Raw genomic sequence first — 15,354 nt, 5'->3', positions numbered from 1 at the left:
TGCTCCCTCGACCTGAAGGAAGCATACACCCATGTTCCGGTGCACCCCGCCTGTCGAAGATTCTTACGATTCCAGGTGGGGGACCTCCACCTCCAGTACAGGGTACTGCCCTTCGGCCTGGCCGCGTCCCCACGAGTATTCACGAAGTGCATGGTGGTGGTTGCAGCAGCCCTCAGGTCACGTGGACTCCATGTGTTCCCTTACCTGGACGATTGGCTCATCAAAGCCCCGACCAGGGAGGGGGTTATCTCAGCGACCCGACAGTCTATTGCCTTCCTGCAAACTCTCGGGTTCGAGATAAACTTTCCAAAGTCTCAGTTGAGGCCGTCGCAGTCTCTTCAATTCATAGGTGCGGTGCTGGACACGGTGCGCCTACGCTCCTACCTGCCGACCCAGCGGTTGGAAGCCTTGGTACGGATGAGCCGCCAGGTCTCTCAACTATCGAGGGTGTCGGCCAAGCGCATGATGATGCTGCTGGGCCATATGGCCTCGACGGTACATGTCACGCCGTTTGCGAGGCTACATCTGAGGATCCCTCAGTGGACCCTCGCGTCCCAGTGGCGTCAGGAGTGCGACCTGGTGTCTCGCCTCATTTCGGTAACTCCGCCCTTGCGGAAATCGCTGCGTTGGTGGACAGACTCTTCAAATCTGTCCATGGGGCTATTGTTCCGCACTCCGCCTTTTCGCAAGGTCCTGACCACGGACTCCTCGGAGTACGCGTGGGGAGCCCATCTCGACGGTCTTCGCACGCAGGGCCTGTGGTCGACAGAAGACCGTCAGTGTCATATCAACGTGCTAGAGCTGCGAGCCATCTTCCTAGCACTTCGAGCCTTCGTTCACATATTGCAGGACCAGGTGGTCCTCGTCCGCACGGACAATCAGGTGGCAATGTATTATGTGAACAAGCAGGGAGGAACGGGGTCATGGCCCCTCTGCTCCGAAGCTCTTCGCCTCTGGGAGTGGGCGGCCTCCCGGAACATCTTCCTCCGGGCGGTCTACATCCAAGGAGAACGGAATTGCCTGGCGGACAAACTGAGTCGACTTCTGCAACCGCACGAATGGACTCTACACTCAGCAGTTCTATGCGAGGTTTTCGCTCGCTGGGGAACGCCACAGGTGGATCTGTTTGCCTCTCCGGAGACACACAAACTACCACTATATTGTTCTCAGATGTACTCGCAGGACCGTCTGGAAGCGGATGCCTTCCTACTCGACTGGGAAGGGAGGTTCCTGTATGCATTCCCTCCGTTCCCTCTGATCATGCGAACGTTGGTACACCTAAAATCGTCCACGGCCACGATGATTCTCATAGCACCTCGGTGGCCGCGTCAGCACTGGTTCTCCCTGCTGCTCCAGCTCAGTGCCAGGGAGCCTCTTCCCCTGCCTGTCTCTCCTTCTCTGCTGTCTCAGAGTCAAGGATCCATGTTACATCCCAATCTGCAGTCATTGCACCTGACAGCCTGGTTTCTTGTTCCCTGACTCCTCCGGACCTGTCTCAATCGGTGAAGGAGGTGTTGGAAGCCTCCCGCAAGATCTCGACGAGGCTTTGCTATGCGCAGAAATGGACCAGGTTTTCCACCTGGTGCTCGTCTTTTCACCTGGATCCGGTATCAGTTCCGGTATCCTCGGTTTTAGAATATTTATTTCATTTGTCGCGCTCCGGCTTGAAAACCACTTCGGTGCGGGTTCATCTCAGTGCGATTTCTGCTTTCCACCAACCTCTGGAGGGACGCCCTCTGTCACTCCATCCCTTGGTGACACGCTTCATGAAAGGGCTACTCAGGGTTTGCCCCCCTCTTAAGCCTCCGTCTGTCGTGTGGAATTTGAATGTAGTTCTGGCTCAACTGATGAAACCCCCTTTTGAGCCACTCAACAAGTCCCTCTTGAAATTTCTGACTTGGAAGGCGGTGTTTCTAATTGCCCTCACCTCCGCCAGGCGGATTGGGGAGTTGCAAGCCTTGGTTGCGGACCCTCCTTTCACGGTCTTTCATCACGACAAGGTGGTTCTCCGCACCCATCCTAAGTTTTTACCTAAAGTTGTTTCGGACTTCCACCTCAATCAGTCCATTGTCCTTCCTGTGTTCTTCCCGAAGCCCCACTCCCATCCTGGCGAGACGGCGCTTCACACGCTTGACTGTAAGAGGGCGTTGGCATATTATCTTCAACGCACCAGGTCTCATCGGAAGGTCCCTCAATTGTTTTTGTCCTTCGATCCCAATCGATTAGGGCATCCAGTTTCCAAGCGCACTCTGTCTAACTGGTTGGCCGCTTGCATTTCCTTTTGCTACGCTCAGGCTGGCCTTCCTCCCCCGGGTCGGGTCACGGGTCACAAGGTCCGAGCAATGGCAGCTTCGATAGCCTTTCTCCGATCCACTCTGATGGAGGACATATGTAAGGCTGCCACTTGGTCTTCGGTTCATACATTCACCTCTCACTACTGTCTGGACACTCTATCCAGGAGTGACGGCCGGTTTGGCCAGTCAGTATTGCAAAATCTGTTTTCCTAAATTGCCATCCTCCCACCTGCCCTGTTTTGGTTAGCTTGGAGGTCACCCACATGTGAGAATATCATGCCTGCTTGTCCTGGGATAAAGCACAGTTACTTACCGTAACAGGTGTTATCCAGGGACAGCAGGCATATATTCTCACAACCCGCCCGCCTCCCCGGGGATGGCTTCCTTGCTAGTTATGGAACTGAGGACCACGAGGTGGGATGCGCCCTCTAGTGGGCGAGAAGGCATGCACATGCGTGGTGCAGTGTGCAAACTTGAAACTTCAATCAAGTTTGCTTGAAAAGCTGTCCGCGCCGGGGCTCCGTAGATGACGTCACCCACATGTGAGAATATATGCCTGCTGTCCCTGGATAACACCTGTTACGGTAAGTAACTGTGCTTTTTTGAAAAGTAGATTATTGTCCACTGCTGTACTATAAGTCAGTTGCTGTCTGATGTGTGTTCATTAACTAAAAACCATTTATACATTTACTAAAATTAAATATTTCTTTACCAAAGGTAGCAACCATTTTTATTTTTATGTTCTCTATTTTGTCTCCACAGATATGTTAACCCTAGGCAGGTCACTTGACCCTCTATTGCCTCAGCTACAAACTTAGATTGTGATCCCTCCAGGAACAGAACAGTAGCTACTGTATGAGTACATTGTACATCACTTCAATAGTGTCCAGGCCCTTATAAGTGGTATATAAGAAACGAAAATAAATATGGTGATTCACGTACGAGATCACTCAGCTAGTCATATGGTAAATGGATCCTGAGGTTGGATATGCTTGTGTGACAAAGGTTTGGGTACATTGGCAGTTCTGTATCTTCACTATGGCATCCCTTTACTAAACTGTATCAAAAGGTGGCCTTATACAGGTCTTTCATGCACGCTAAGGCCATATTTATCGCAGCCATAAAATGGTCAATTTTCTTTCTTTTCCATTAATTGTCGTGGGCTATTGTTACGCGTTAGGAAGTGGGTTTTGCATTCTGCTGCTCTGGTGAATCGCTCAGTTTGTGGATTGCTGCCTACTGTTTATCAATCTCACGCCTTTGAGAGGATTCATAACGACTCCCGAGGAAGGCCTGGAGGAGGTCTTCAGCTGGTGGGGCTTGGGTAGGGTTACCAGATTTTCCATCTGGAAGATACGGACCCCTAGACCCGCCCCCAGGCCTGCCCAGTCTCACCCATCCCCACCCCGGTTCCACCCCATCATGCCTCCAATCCGGCCCCCCCTCCCCCCGCTGCCTGCTCCCATCGGGCAGGACATCCGCGCATGTGGGGATGCCCTCCTGCCCGAAGGAAAGCTTTTCAAAACCCAGACAAAGTGCCAGGTTTTGAAAAGCCATCCGGACCCCCGGACATGTCCTCAAAAGGAGGACATATCCCTGGTAACCCTATGCTTTGGGACCTCTGTCAGCTCCAATGTTTCTTTTTTTTTTTTTTTTTTTTTTACAAATCATTTTTATTAAAGTCACCCAAGGGAACACACTGGATACATAAGAAACATATGCACAACAGGCACCAGTAGCATAGAAGATAGAAACATCACTCCTCCCTTAGCTCCCAATGTTTCTATTGTGAGCTAAGGGAGGAGGTGGAGGGCGGAGAGAATATTGCATGCTCACCCATTCTGCCCCTAGGCTCATAACACTAGCCTCCACCACAAGATCATTCCGTGCATCCATGCATACTCCTGAATCTACCTCCTTTCACTTTCATCATGTGTCATCTCAGAGCTTCCTTTCAGTTGATAGAGATTTGCCTCCTGGAAGTATTTAAATGTCTCTATCATATCTCCCATCTCCTGCCTTTCTTCCAAAGTATATATATTGAGATTTTTAGGTCTGTCTCCATATATTTTAAGATGAACAAATTTCAGAATTCTTAAAAGGCAGATTTTTCAAACTTCTGGTTTCTTTTTTATACAACAATTTGACATCTCTCCCTCATTGTATTTTCTGCCACCCTTCTCAGAAGACAGACCCCCCTGTTTTACGAAGCCGCGCAGCAACGGCCCAGAAGCCCTTTAAATCTCTATGGGCTTCGGGGCCGTTACCGCAGTGCAGCCGCTAGTGCGGCTTGATAAAACATGCCCAGAGTGTTTTGGGAAGAGTAGGTTCACCTTGGTAAATGTTGACAGGAAGTACAGGATAGAGGTTCTGCCTGGTGCTCACTGTCATTGATGTATTCTTCAGGAAGAAATGAATGACATTGTTTTCAGCCTAATACTGAATAGAGAGCACATGTAGATGGTAAGCCATTCACATGACAAAACTTACCGAAAATTCACCTTCCACATCTAAATATTTAACTTGTTTCCTGACATGCCCTCCACAAAGCCCTTTCTTATGGTGATTATTGTACATAAGTAATTAAATGATGCACAAATTTTTAAGTGACCCACAAGATTATGTGTAACTGCTTACTATACATGGCTAAGATGCAACAAAAGTTTTGAAAATGTGCTGTAGCTCTCTGTTCATATTTTTCAATTATTTTAAGCTTAGAAACACAGTAGATGATGGCAAGTGGCTCTCTGAGTATGCTCAGTCTTACTCTATACAGACTTATTCTTTCTAATGATTTTGTAAGTGATATTGCTGCACAGGTCCTGGACCTGTTGGGTTGCCGCGTGAGCGGACTGCTGGGCATGATGGACCTCAGGTCTGACCCAGTGGAGGCATTGCTTATGTTCTTATGTATGTTTGGTATAGTTTTTGTAATGTAATGTAATTTATTTCTTGTAATGTAATTTATTTCTTATATACCGCTACATCCGTTAGGTTCTAAGCGGTTTACAGAAAATATACATTAAGATTAGAAATAAGAAAGGTACTTGAAAAATTCCCTTACTGTCCCGAAGGCTCACAATCTAACTAAAGTACCTGGAGGGTAATAGAGAAGTGAAAAGTAGAGTTAGAGGAAAAATAAAAATAAAATAAACATTTTAACAAGACAGCATTGATCTAAATACTTTGGAAGGTAGAAGAGAGGAGAGAAAGGAATAGAAGCAGAAGGGGGAGCCGTTGAACAGTAGAATTCTGGAGAAATTTAAATGATAGAAATAGAACAAAACAAAGACAAAAGGCAAAACAATAGATAAGATTAAAGATAAATCATAAGCTGGAAAGAAAAATAAAATAAAACTTTGTCTTCAATCCACGGTTTCAGCGTCAGTGATGAAGTGGAGCAAGTAAGTTTAGGAGGAGCGATTGACGTTTGCTTCTTTGAGGTTGATACCAAAATCTGCAAAGGAGTAGACACCCCTGATGATGTGGATAACATGAGGAAGGACCTAGCTAAGCTTGAAGAACAGTCCAGAATTTGACAACTAAGATTTAACGCTAAGAAATGCAGGGTAATGCATTTGGGCTGCAAAAATCCAAGAGAACAGTACAGTTCAGGGGGGTAGAGAACCTTTTGTGCAGAAAAGAGGAGTGTGACTTTGGTGTGATTGTATGTGATGATCTTAAGATGGCTGAACAGGTAGAAAAGGCAATGGGGAAAGCTAGAAGGATGTTTGAGTGCATAGGGAGTGGAATAGTCAGTAGGAAATGATGCCCCTGGACATTTTGTCATAAGAATAAATAGAATTAAAAGTATAGAATTCAGCTGAACTCTTAAGAGTGTTTAATTTTATTCAATTCTGTACTGCTACAGCCAAAATGCAGACTATTTAGGCAGCTATTCAGAATTGTAACTTTTCCAAAATAAATCAGATAAGTATCAGTGTACATTTCTTTGACCACTTATTCTAAGGGCTCCTTTTATCAAGCCGCGCCAGCGGGGTTAGCGCGTCGGACATTTCATTACATGCTAACCCCCGTGGCCGGTTAAAAAACTAACGCCTGCTCAATGCAGGCGTTAGCGGCTAGCACGGCAGGCAGTTTAATGCGCGGTATTACGTGCGTTAAACCCCTACCGCAGCTTGATAAAAGGATCCCTAAATGTCAACTGCACTTCTGTGTTATAAAGTCCTGATTCTTTCTGAAAACCTTTTATTTTTCAGGTTCTAGAACCTAAGAACCTAAGAAGTGCCTCTGCTGGGTCAGACCAGAGGTCCATCGTGCCCAGCAGTCCGCTCGCGCGGTGGCCCATCAGGTCTAGGACCTGCGTAGTAGTCTTCTGTATGTACCCCTCTATCCCTTCAATCATTTTTTTTCTACCTTATCTATATCCTTCTAACTGTACCCTTCTTCATCCTATATCTTCCCTATCTATATCCCTCAATAACTTCTTCTTTCAAGAATATATCCAATTTCTCTTTGAAACCCGGAGGATAAGTATTATTTTTGTGTGTTTGTCTCTTTTCTTTTTTTCTGTTTCCAATGTCTCTTTTTGTCTTTGTGCCAGTCACATATCCTTGTCTATTCTTTCTTTATTGCATTGGATCTTTTTCTTCCCTGGCATCGGGGCCCAAGACTTTCTTTTTCCACTCAGAAGCAGGACTCCAAGTCACTCACTATTCTGACTTTACAAACTGAAAGACAGTTGTCTCCATATTGGTTGTATGCCTAGTCTCTATCTTTGTACAGCTGATTACGAAACACTTTACAGTGCACTCTAGATAACTGAATAAATGGATAATTTAGAATTCCTGCCTGTTATTTCATAGCCTGAAAACTCGATTTCCTAATCTGGAAGTGCTATTGTCTCAGTTTACACTCCTCATTAGTGACGCTCAGCATACAACATAGCAATGTATCTCGGTAGAACTCAGAATAATTTAACCACATATCCATGTTTCTAATATAAGCCAGTTAAAAGAAGTTTAAAATTTTTCTAGTGAAGCTGAGCTTTTACTAAGGCGTGCTAACCGATTTAGCGTGCACTAGCGATTAGCGTGTGCTCAATGCTAATGCTTCCATAGACTATGGGCAGGATTCACTAAACCTCCAAACCATGCACTATCCGCTTCCTATTGCAGGCCGGCCGACTGATTCAGAAAAGGCCTGCATGCAAATGGAGACGATCGTTAGCATGCCCCCTACCCACGGCCAAAGCGATTCCTGCTCATGTGCACACCCTGACCGTAGTGACAGGAGAAGCAGCCTCCTGTCACTGCGGTCAGGGCTCAGTCCAGCCCAGATCTCTCTTACCTGCTCCCGGACTCTCCTGCTCTCTGCCACCATTCCCTGCAGTGCAAGCCCGTGGTTTTAAAGCAGGCCTGCGCTGCGGAGAACGGCGGCAGAAAGCAGGAGAATTCGGGAGCGGGCAAGAGAGATCTGCCCGACACCCCGATCTCTCCTGCCTGCCCTGCTCTGCTGTGCCCTCCCCCCCCCTCAGAGAAAAAAGCAGGAGGGATACAAACTCCCTCCTGCCATTAGTGTTTATTAAAAAAAAAAAAAAAAAAAGCTGCATGCATGCAGCAGGGCCCTCGCCCCCCCCCCCCCTGGCCGACCGGCACGGCCCTCCCCTGACACCAAAGTTGGGAGCAGGAGGGTTGCTCAGTCCCTCCTGCTCCTAGACCTACCACCCTCCACCCGGTCCTGGTCGGGTCAGGCCAGGAGGTTGTGCCCAGCCCACCCACCCTGGTACTTGGAAAATTGTTGGAAGTAGGAGGGTGCCCGTTCCCTCTTGCTCCTTGGGCAAGGCTCCCCAACATCTTCGGGAGCAGGAGGGGTGCCTGGACCCTCCTCCTGCTCTTACACACTGGCAAAATCTTCGGGGGCAGGAGCAAACTCCTCCTGCTCCTACTCTGCTGCCCTGCTGCCGCCCAATAGCGGCCTTAGACCCCGGCCCGGCGCATCATCTGATGCATGGGAGAGGCCTAAGGCACTGATTGGCTGAGGTGCCTCAGGTTCCTCCCTTTGGAAGGGCCGGGCCATCTCAGCCAATCAAGACACAATTTTTCCAGTCTCCAGCACAGCACTTGTTTTAAGAGTACAGTACTTATTCACAAAACAGAGGACATCAATTAAAATTCTCTCAAATTTTCTTTATCACATATAAAGGGGATAGATCCCGTATAAACGTAAGGGAGTTCTTCTTCACCCAGAGAGTGGTGGAAAACTGGAACACTCTTCTGGAGGCTGTTATAGGGGAACACACCCTCCAGGGATTTAAGACAAAGTTGGACGGGATCCTGTTGAACCGGAACATATGCAGGTAGGGCTGGTCTCTTTGACCTGGGGGGCCACCGCGGGAGTGGACTGCTGGGCACAATGGACCACTGGTCTGACCCAGCAGCAGCAAATTATTTTAAATTTCACATTTCTACACCTCAAGATAAGTTATATCAGCTTCTAAACTAAAGATTTCTTACTCAGAAAATTGCAATTTCTTAGTCACAAATTTTCATGAATATACCTCTTTCTCTCATAAAACTCAGTTTCCAGTCAACCTCCTACAAACTAACCCCCCCCCCTTTTTTTTTTTTTTCTTTTCAAAACTGCACATACAGTTCTTATGAGCTTCGGAGCAGCACAGAGCATTCAGTGCGCTGTCTTGCACGGGTTTGTAAAAGGGGGGGGGGGGTGTTTAAATCAAGCTCATACTTAGAACTCACACTTAAATCAGAGCCTCTCATAGATACCTTTTTGTTTAAGTTCTGTATCTTCTGCCCTTATCCTAATTGAAGACATTTTCTCTCACTGTAAACACAAGAGGGCTTGCTAACCAATCAGAAGCATGCACTTATTTAAACATTCTACATATGCATGCATGGACTCTACAGTTTGCAAACATCCAGTAATTCAGTTTAGTGTCATCTGCAAATGTAATCACCCCACTCATCGTTCTAATAACATATGGATCTGGAATGACCAAGTTGTCGTCCCCTCACACCTCGTCTTCCCCCCTCCCAAACCCCCATAATCACAAAGCCCCTCGCTTTACTTGCTTATTAAAGTTCACATAACCTCGGCAATAATGTCAATAATAAATAAACCACAGACACTTTATTGATGGTAATAACCAGGCCGCAGTTTTGTCGATTGGGACAACCAATAAGCAATCAACAATTGCTTCACCTTCCGAGCCACAAAACATTGCAATTTGACAAAAGCTCAAAATTGTATTCCCCTGACCCCGCCATGTCAGCAAGAGCCTAGGGAATGGCATGGACCTGTATGCCCCTATTCCATGCCACATGCCTCAAGGCATATTTGCTCACCTGAGCTTACTTCCCCTTAACTGCTCATTGAGTTCTTTCTTTGGGCTTTTCTACGGTAAGCATTTAATTTAATCTTTCTTCATATATATTTTTCAAGGCGTTTTAAGTTACTTATGGGCGATTTTCATTATATTACTTATTGTACTTTTATTTTCTAGAGCATCGCATATGCTTACAATCTTTTTAAAGGTAGGATTTTTAAAATCTGTCGTTTTCATCGGAACACACTTCCTTTCAATTTGGTGCTCACCTTTTTGTTTTGGTACTCAGCTGTTTATGATGGTGTCCAGGTCCTTTGGCATAAGTTTCACTTTCCTTTTCTTCCTATTTTCCTTCTAATTATGGTCTACGAAGTCCCTTTTTCAGTTGTCCCATTTCTAGCTTCAGCGTTTTACTTTTTCTTTTTTTTTTAGTAGATTGTTTTAAAGCTTGTATTCCCAGCACTGGAGTGACACCTAGTGGGTAGGCCTAATACTGGTTATTACATATGTATTTCTTTTTGTTTTTATCAAGCAATTATATATGTTTTCTTTCTGTTCTTTATGCAATTCTAGATGTTTTACTCGAATGGTTTTGTATGATTTCATTTTTCATGTAGATCAGATTATTTCATTTTATTTTATGCTGCTCTCCACTTATACATGGCCTTAGGCTATGATAAAATCATTTATTATCTCTGAGATTTATATAATCATGTCCATTTGATTGTTCCTCGCTTTTTATTTATCATGCCAATTGAATTCCATTGAAATTATTAATATATTTTACCTATTGATGTTGTTATTATTTTATTATATTCATGCCATCTGATATATATTTTTAATGATATTATTCATATACTCTTAATTTTAATTTTATTTTGGTCTATTTATGCAATTTTTATTTTTATTCATGTCAAGTGTATTCTTTTCAGATCAATAAACATATCCCTGAGGCAGGCCTCCACCTGGGGGTCAAAACACGGATCCTTTCAATATAAGGACATCACGTTCATAGAACTTTTTATACTTGTGTTTTTAATCATGTGTTTCTGCATTTATTTTGAATATATAGAAATAAAAGATTGTTTGTCTCATGGTTGACATCTTCTATCCAGCTCCCCACTTGCTCTCTCTTTGTTGGATTTTACATGGGGTTTCTGTTCCCTTTACTTTGTTCTCTATTTGCCAACAGTAAATAAACCATAGACTCTTTATTGATGGCAATAAACAAAAAGCAATCAACAATTCACCTCCTGAGCTACAAAACATTGTAATTTGTAAAAAACTCAAAATTGCATTCCCCTGACCCCACCATGTCAGCAAGAGCCTAAGGAATGGCATGGACCTCCATGCCCCTATTCCATGCCACCTACCTCAAGGCATATTCGCTCACCTGAGCTCACTTTTCCTTAACTGCTCATCCCCTGATGAGCCTGTGGGGTAGGCATGGACCTCCATGCCCCTCTTTCAGGGTCACCTGATCCACAGCATTGCCACTCAAATGAGCTCACTACCAAATATCCGCTCATGTTCCGATGATCCAAAACCTTATAGCTCGGGATTACCGCCACAGGCCTGTAACTTACAGGCCCCCCTCACCCAAACATAAAGCTGCGATCCAAGGGATTTCAAGGATAATAATCATCCCCATCAACCAGCTCGGCCTATGCTATGCGGCCCCCCCCCCCCCCGTTAACTCATCATGTGAAGTGGGCAAAAATTGCAGGAAGCTCAACCTGTCAAGACACAGCCCCCACCAAATTGTCTGCAAGCTCCCTCATGCAAGTTCACTAGGACCCACCCCCCTGAAAAGGCAGTAGGAGGGTCCCCAGGAATGGTAAAAATGAACCCCATGGCTCTACCTGCCACAGAGTACTGTTGCATACTGAAAAAGCCACCTCAACACCTGCCGCACTGAAGAAAAGGACTGTGACAACCAATACCCACTGCAGCCCCCCAGAAACTGACCCCCTAGTTCTGCAGCCTGCCGGCAAAGGACGTGCCGTTGACATGTGGTGCCCTGGTAGCAGTGGCGTACCTAGATTATGTGGCACCCGGGGCCCATCATTTTTTGACCACCCCCCATGTAAAAAATATTTTTTGTAATGACCATGAAACGGAATAAATGGTCAGAATAGAAACAGGCAGTGAAAATTTTCTTATATTCCAAACATAACATAACATAACATAAATTATGTCTGAATTGTCATGACATCAGAAGTACATATGGAGTAGTTGCAGGTGATGCTTGGGACAGTTCTGATTGTGTTAGTTCGGTTTTATGTGTTTTTTGAATAGAATGGTTTTTATTTCTTTTTGAAGGTTTTGCAGTATGTGGTCGATGTCAATTGGTTGTAGGGTTGGGGGTCGAGTGTTGCAGCTCGAATGGCTAGGAGGTTGTCGAACAGTTTTTTTCTTTTGACGTTTTTGGTTGGAGGGTGTGTGAATGGTGCGTGAGTTCTCCTATGTCTGGTTGAGGTGGATTGAATTATTTAGCTGAAGAAATTAGTTACCACCCCATTCCACACACATTCATTCTCTTCCATTTTTGTTCCCATTATAAAAAACACTGATAAGTTCTCAGAAAAAAAATACATTAAAATAAGAAGTGAAAACAAAGGCCCCTACAGATGAGAACATAACATAAGAATAGCCTAACTGGGTCAGACCAATGGTCCATCATGCCCAGTAGCCCATTCTCATGGTAGCCAATCCAGGACACTAATACCTGGTCAAAACCCAAAGAGTAGCAACATTCCATGCTACCGATCCAGGGCAAGCAGACACTTCCCCCATGTCTTAATAACAGATTATGGACTTTTCCTCCAGGAATTTGTCCAAATCTTTCTTAAAACCAGCTACACTATCTGCTTTTACCATAACTTCTGGCCACTTCATTTTTAAGTTTAGATCTTTCCTTTCAAACAGAGACCTTCCTAGATGTCAAATACAGCACAAGGTAACTTCACATGGACTTAGCTGTGCAGGAAATGTGAATCTCCTCATACACCCACCATATAGTACAAAAATGTGCAAAGGTCTGTTTTTTTTCTTTCGATCACTACATAGTCTAATGCCACACAAGCAGCGCTGTTACAAACATATTCTTTAGGTCAATGCTAAGGATAACAAAGTTTCCTTCCTTGGACCAGAAGGAGATACTGATAAACCACTGGAAGAGATCCCAAAACAACACCCAAAGACCCACTCAGTGTGTGAACCAGTTGAGTGGAGTGGACTAACTGGGGGGTGGAAATGGGCCCGGAGTTTGCTCAGCAGAATTTCCCAGACCACCTCTTCCTCTCAACACATTGACACGCTGCCACCACCACCACTAGGAACACCTCACTGGGTAGGCCAGCTATGCTATAAATTTTATAAAACACATTATTATATTTTCTTATAAAGCACATATTTTAACTGAACTCTCTGACATCCTCAGCCTTTCCATTCACAAAAATAGAAGCAGCCTATACAATATTTTTTTTCTGCAGACCCTTCAAAAGTCTGACCAAATCCTCGTTTCACTTGCATTATAAAGTACTGAGGATGCCATCTCTCTCCAATCCCAGGTCCTAAAGTCTAAGACAGTAGCGCAAACTAATGCTGCCAGATTCAGGAAAAAAAATTTCAATTTGATTCAGCCTATTGAATTGGTTTTTCAATTCGATTTTCCTGCCCAGTTGGGTGATTTTTTTCAAAACTCCTGGTGGGTTTTATAGCTTTTTCATCCCCTTTGGCTTCTCCTAACCACACTGGCGCTGTGGTGTAAATAAAATAAAGAAACAAAAAGGACTTTTCCTCTCTCTGTTAAATCCTAGCTCACTTTTGCAGTCCAACACCAGCTCTGGCAGGATACACATTTCAAATCTGACATATTGTAATCACAAAACAGAAAATAAAATTAATTTTTCTACCTTTTGTTGTCTGGTTATATTTCAAATCTTGTTGGTCCAAGGCTCTGGTTTTCTTCTGATAACTTGCTTGCCAGGGTCTCCTTCTTTCTTCTTTCTGCGTGCTAACCTTCCATCTGCCAACTCTGACCTCCCTTTCCATTTCCCTTCCCTCACCAGGAAGTCTGGTATCTTTCCTTTTTTTCATCTCCCTCCACAGATCCACCTTTTCTTAACTACCCTTTCATCCGGCATCTCCCCCTCCTTCTCCACCACCCCATAGTCCACCATCTCTCCCTTTCTTTTCCCAATTACCCTCCTATCCAGTATCTCTATCCCTCCTCCACACCATCCCTTGTGTCCAATTTCTCTCCCTTTCTGTTCCTTCCCTCCCTAAATCCCATGGTCCATCATCTCTCTCCCTCTCCTCTATTTTCAGACCCATTATTTCTTCTTCCCCCCCCAAAGTTTGGCATATACACGTCTCTTTGAACACCCCCTTCCCTCCGTGTACTTCTAAACCAGGATCCCCCCCAAAGGCCTGTCCCCCCTTAAAGGTCTGCCTGTCCCCCCTTGAAGGCCTGCACCTCCCTTGAAGGCCTGTCCCACCCCCTTGTAGGCATGTCCCCCCCCTTGAAGGCCTGTCCCTCCCCCTTGTAGGCATGTCCCCCCCTTGAAGGCCTGTCCCTCCCCCTTGTAGGCCTGTCCCCCCCTTGAAGGCCTGCCTGCCTGTCCACCCTTGAAGGCCTGTCCCCCCTTGAAGGTCTGCACCCCTCCCGAAGGCCTGCACCCCCCGAAGGCCTGCACCCCCTTGAAGATCTGAACCCCCCCGAAGGCCTGCACCCCTCCCGAAGGCCTGCACCCCCCTTGAAGGCCTGTCCCACCCCCTTGTAGGCCTGTCCCCCCCTTGTAGGCCTGTCCCCCCCTTGAAGGCCTGTCCCCCCCCTTGAAGGCCTGCACCCCCTTGAAGGTCTGCACCCCCCCGATGTCCTGCACCCCCCAGAAGGCCTGTCCCCCCCTTGAAGGCCTGCCCCATCCCCTTGTAGGCCTGTCCTCCCCCCTTGTAGGCCTGTCCCCCCCTTGAAGGCCTGCCTGCCTATCCCCCCTTGAAGGCCTGTCCCCCCCTTGAAGGCCTGTCCCCCCTTGAAGGCCTGTCCCCCCCTTGAAGGCCTGCACCCCCTTGAAGGTCTGCACCCCCCAAAGGCCTGCACCCCCCCTGAAGGCCTGCACCCCCCCGAAGGCCTGTCCCCCCCTTGAAGGCCTGTCCCACCCCCTTGTAGGCCTGTCCCACCCCCTTGAAGGCCTGCCTGTCCCCCCTTGAAGGCCTGTCCCACCCCCTTGTAGGCCTGTCCCACCCCCTTGAAGGCCTGCCTGCCCACCCTTGAAGGTCTACCTGCTCCCCCCTTGAAGGCCTGCCTCTCCCCTTGAAGGCCTGCCTGCCCCCCCTTGAAAGCCTGTCCCCCCCGTGAAGGCCTGCCTGCCTGCCTGTCACCCCCCTCCCCCTTGAAAGCCTGCCTGCCTGCCCGCCCACCCCACCCCGAAGGACCGCTTGCCCCCTGGCCTCCCCGCACCACCTATGAAGCAGCACTACCTATGCTCCCGGCCTTGCCGTTCAGTCCCCCCCCACCACCCCCGAAGGACCGCTCGCCCCACTGACCTTCCTGCACCAACTATGAAGCAGCCGCAGCAGGATCGCGACGTCAGCTATCCCTGCGCTGCTTAGGCGCTGCTTCCTGCGCCGCAGTCCCGCCCCTCCTCTGACGTCAGAGGAGGGGCAGGACCGCAGCGCAGGAAGCAGCGCCCAAGCAGCTCAGGGATCGCTGACGTCGCGATCCTGCTGCGGGCTGCTGCACAGGTGGTG

Source organism: Geotrypetes seraphini, chromosome 4 (genome assembly GCF_902459505.1).
Source record: "Geotrypetes seraphini chromosome 4, aGeoSer1.1, whole genome shotgun sequence".
Taxonomy (NCBI): Eukaryota; Metazoa; Chordata; class Amphibia; order Gymnophiona; family Dermophiidae; genus Geotrypetes; species Geotrypetes seraphini.
The sequence above is the reverse complement of the archived record's forward strand: the minus strand, read 5'-3'. Positions refer to the sequence as shown.